Genomic DNA, 5,481 nt, shown 5'->3' with positions numbered 1-5,481 from the left:
TTTTTCGTGCATTTCTTTTCAATAACCTATCAATTCTACTAAATTCCATTTTTGTCAAGACATTCAATTTCACGGCATACACCAATATTTATCCACGATATGGACATATGAAGTTACCTGCAGAATACAAATAAAAATAATTATCTCTTGTCTGGAAGTATTGAGGAAGTGATGAGACAATATAGCATTGCGTTGCCTCACGTGATTCTCTTAAAACTATTCAGTATTTGAAATGAATTCATTCATAAAGAACGTAGATTTTGGTTGCAGGATTCCTGGTTCTCGTGAAGAATGTCCCCGTAAAAATTAAGGACTGCAGTTCCGTGCATGCCATTAGTCAAGCGGATAGTTTGCTGCAAATCGGAAAGTGTGTCTCCAAACCACCACACAGATCACCTTAAAAACACGACATTTAACGATTTCGGTCAGAAGAGTTGATTCACATTGACAGTAATAGCGAAAACAACGAATGCAATATCTCCAGTTCACTTTATCTTGGTGATCATTCTTTTGGAATATTAACAGCCAATCCGACTTTTTTCAATGACTGCACTAAAGTACGCATTGACCGATCGACATGGAAGAAACATTGGTGTCCACGGCACAGTTGTACTCAGTCAAGTGATTTCAGTTCGCGATTTGAAAATAATGTCCATGGGCAACAGATAGCATCCTGGCAAAATAAATCGAATCAAAGTCAATTAACTACTCTTCTCGCACGTGTAGCTGATAAATCATTCGACTTTGTTTAAATGAGCACATGCTCTAAAATGGAATCATACTATAGTTTTCATTCAGTATGTAATGATCTATATCATTCTTCCTCAAACATATCATAAAGAATCAAAGAAAGTTCAAAAACAACAGAAGTATGTGAATGCATCTCTTTTTGTGGTATGATCATATCAATGCCATTTTCTTGCACACATTTTCAAGTGTTGATCCATTTATAAAACTGACATTTCTATCCTCCACAATTTTCGAGAGCACTGACTGAAAGAGCAGAGGCACGGTCAAACCTGGATGATTATGAGGTTGTAATGTAGTCTTCATCTTCGCACAATTGTCTCTGCAGATGTACTAGTGAGATTATTGACAACTGTACCGAGTGCAAAATTCTGAAGTGGTAACGTCCGGTTCCAAAGATATCTCCGCATATGACCATATAACCATATAACAACTACAGCACGGAAACAGGCCCGTTCGGCCCTTCCAGTCCACACCGACCACTCTCCCTGACCTAGTCTCATCTACCTGCACTCAGACCATAACCGCAGCGGTAGAGTTGCTGCTTTACAGCGAATGCAGCGCCGGAGACTCAGGTTCGATCCTGACTACGGGTGCTGCACTGTAAGGAGTTTGAACGTTCTCCCCGTGACCTGCGTGGGTTTTCTCCGAGATCTTCGGTTTCCTCCCACACTCCAAAGACGTACAGGTATGTAGGTTAATTGGCTGGGTAAATGTAAAAATTGTCCCTAGTGGGTGTAGGATAGTGTAATGGGCGGCACGGACTTGGAGGGCCGAAAAGACCTGTTTCCGGCTGTATATATATGATATGATATGATATACCTATCCAATTTACTCTTAAATAATAAAATTGAGCCAGCCTCCACCACTTCCACCGGAAGCCCATTCCATACAGCCACCACCCTCTGAGTAAAGAAGTTACCCCTCATGTTACCTCTAAACTTTTGTCCCTCAATTCTGAAGCTATGTCCCCTTGTTGGAATCTTCCCCACTCTCAAAGGGAAAAGCCTACCCACGTCAACTCTGTCCGTCCCTCTCAAAATTTTAAAAACCTCTATCAAGTCCCCCTTCAAACCTTCTACGCTCCAAAGAATAAAGACCCAACCTGTTCAACCTCTCTCTGTAGCTTAAGTGCTGAAACCCAGGCAACATTCTAGTAAATCTCCTCTGTACCCTCTCCATTTTGTCGACATCTTTCCTATAATTTGGCGACCAGAACTGCACACCATACTCCAGATTCGGCCTCACCAATGCCCAGTACAATTTCAACATCACATCCCAACTTCTATACTCGATGCTCTGATATATAAAGGCAAGCATACCAAATGCCTTCTTCACCACCCTATCCACATGAGATTCCACCTTCAGGGAACAATGCACAGTTATTCCCAGATCCCTCTGATCCACTGCATTCCTCAATTCCCTACCATTTACCCTGTACGTCCTATTTTGATTTGTCCTACCAAAATGCAGCACCTCACACTTATCAGCATTAAACTCCATCTGCCATCTTTCAGCCCACCCTTCCAAAAGGCCCAAGTCTCTCTGTAGACTTTGAAACTCTACTTCATTACTAACTACACCACCTATCTTAGTATCATCTGCATATTTACTAATCCAATTTGCCACACCATCATCCAGATCATTAATGTAAATGACAAACAACAGTGGACCCAACACAGATCCCTGGGGCACTCCAATAGACACTGGCCTCCAACCTGACATACAATTGTCAACCATTACCCTCTGGTATCTCCTATTCAGCCATTGTTGAATCCATCTTGCAACCTCACTATTAATACCCAACGATTTAACCTTCTTAATCAACCTTCCATGTGGAACCTTGTCAAATGCTTACTGATGTCCATATAGACAACATCCACAGCCTTGCCCTTATCAATTTCCCTGGTAACCTCTTCAAAAAATTCAAGAAGATGAGTCAAACATGACCTTCCAGGCACAAATCCATGTTGACTGTTTCTAATCAGGCCTTGTTTGTCCAAATAATTATATATATTATCCCTAAGTATCTTTTCCATTAATTTTCCCACCACAGACGTCAAACTAATAGGTCTATAATTGCTAGGTTTACTTATAGAACCTTTTTTAAACAAAGGCACAACATGCGCAATGCGCCAATCTTCCGACACCATCCCCGTTTCTAATGACGTTTGAAATATTTCCGTCATAGCCCCTGCTATTTCTGCACTAACTTCCATCAATGTCCCAGGGAATATCTTATCAGGACCTGGAGACTTATTCACTTTTATATTTTTCAAAAGTGTCCGTACCTCCTCTTCTTTAATCCTCATAATTTCCATCACTACTCTACTTGTTTCGCTTACCTGACATAATTCAATATCCTTCTCCTCGGTGAATACCGAAGAAAATAAATTGTTTAATATCTCCCCCATTTCTTCCGGCTCCAGCTATCCACTCTGACTCTCTAATGGACCAATTTTATCCCTCACTATCCATATCTGTAGAACCACTTGGGGTTTACTTTTACATTACTTGCCAAAGCAGCCTCATATCTTTTTTTCGCTTTTCTAATTTCCTTATAAGATTCCTTTTACATTCTTTATATTCCTCAAGAACCTTATTTACTCCCTGCCGCTTATATTTATTGTATATCTCCCTCTTTTTCCGAACCAAGTGTCCAATTTCCCTGGAAAACCACGGCTCTTTCAAATTATTATTCTTTCCTTTCCACCGAACAGGGACATAAAGACTCTGTACTCTCAAAATTTCACCTTTAAATATCCTCCATTTCTCTATTATATCCTTTTCATAAAACAAAAAGTTCCATTTCACTCCTTTTAAATCCTTTCTCATCTCCTCAAAATTAGCCTTTCTCCAATCCAAAATCTCAACCCTTGGTCCAGATTTGACCTTCTCCATAATGATATTGAGGTCCTTCTACAGTTGTACCGGGCCCTGGTGAGACCGCACCTGGAGTACTGTGTGCAGTTTTGGTCTCCAAATTTGAGGAAGGATATTCTTGCTATGGAGGGCGTGCAGCGTAGGTTCACTAGATTAATTCCCGGAATGGCGGGACTGTCGTATGTTGAAAGGCTGGAGCGATTGGGCTTGTATACACTGGAATTTAGAAGGATGAGGGGGGATCTTATTGAAACATATAAGATAATTAGGGGATTGGACACATTAGAGGCAGATAACATGTTCCCAATGTTGGGGGAGTCCAGAACAAGGGGCCACAGTTTGAGAATAAGGGGTAGGCCATTTAGAACGGAGATGAGGAAGAACTTTTTCAGTCAGAGGGTGGTGAAGGTGTGGAATTCTCTGCCTCAGAAGGCAGTGGAGGCCAGTTCGTTGGATGCTTTCAAGAGAGAGCTGGATAGAGCTCTTAAGGATAGCGGAGTGAGGGGGTATGGGGAGAAGGCAGGAACGGGGTACTGATTGATAGTGATCAGCCATGATCGCATTGAATGGCGGTGCTGGCTCGAAGGGCTGAATGGCCTACTCCTGCACCTATTGTCTATTGTCTATTGTCTATATCTACTTATCCCTTTGTAGCCTTTCTATGTCCTCTTTACAATTTACTTTTCAACCAATCAGCACATTGAGCTGATAGTGTTGGTGTGGTAGAGAGACACAAAATGGACCCCAGTCTGAAGAAGGGTTCCGACCCAAAACGTCACATCCCTTTTCTTCGGAGATACTGCCTGACCCGCTGAGTTACTTCAGCATTTTGTGCTAACTTTGATATAAACCAGCATCTGCAGTTCCTTCCTGGCACACCATTTGTTACAGATTTTCCAATCAGGAAAAGGCTCATTTATGTCTACTCTCTGTTCCCTGATACCAAGCCAATCTTCTATTGACACCAATATGTTGCTCCACTGTTATTTTCTGCAATGACCTTTGACGTGGCACCTTATCAAAAGTCTAAGTATGATACGCCTACTAGTTTCTCCAAATAAATTGATTAAATATGAGTTCCAAAAATGCATCAAAATGTTCTCTTTCTCTGTTAAGTTTTGTTCAAATTTGAATTTAATCTCCCAGTATCTAAATCTATATTTCGTTTTAGTTTAGCTTCAGAGATGCAGCATAGAAACAGGCCTTTGGCTGACCTAGTCCACACGGTCCAGCAATCACACGAGTTCTATCCTACACACTAAGGATAATTTACAGAAGCCAATTTACCTACAAACCTGCATGTCTTTGCAACGAGGGAAAAAACTAGAGCACCCAGAGAAAACCCACATGGTCATCGGGCGAGCATGCAAACTCCACACAGACAGTGTACAAGGCCAGGATCGAACCTGGGTCTCTGGCAACTGTAAGGCCGCAACTCTACCGCTGCAGGACTGTGTTGAACTCTTGTCCACTTATTTAACCTATCTATATATCGATATCACTCGGTATCTTTTCTATATCCACTTCAAAATTAACTTTCCAACCTACCAACACATTGAGCAACAATGGTTTTAGTGCCTTGATCCAAGTCATTTATATAAATTGAAAACTTTTAAGTTCTAGCCCATTCCCTGTGGCACATCATTTATTACATTTTTTCAATCAGGAAAAGGCTCATTTATGTCTACTCTCTGGTTCCTGTTAGCCAGCAAATCTTCCATTCACACCACATATGTTGCTCCTGTATCATGCCCTGTTATTTTCTGCATTGACTTTTGATGTGGCACATTATCAAATGCCTTCTGGAAGTCTGTCTTCTTGTTTCTCCAAATAAATTGGTTAAACATGCAT

This window comes from Rhinoraja longicauda, chromosome 19 (genome assembly GCF_053455715.1).
Source record: "Rhinoraja longicauda isolate Sanriku21f chromosome 19, sRhiLon1.1, whole genome shotgun sequence".
Taxonomy (NCBI): domain Eukaryota; kingdom Metazoa; phylum Chordata; class Chondrichthyes; order Rajiformes; family Arhynchobatidae; genus Rhinoraja; species Rhinoraja longicauda.
The sequence above is the reverse complement of the archived record's forward strand: the minus strand, read 5'-3'. Positions refer to the sequence as shown.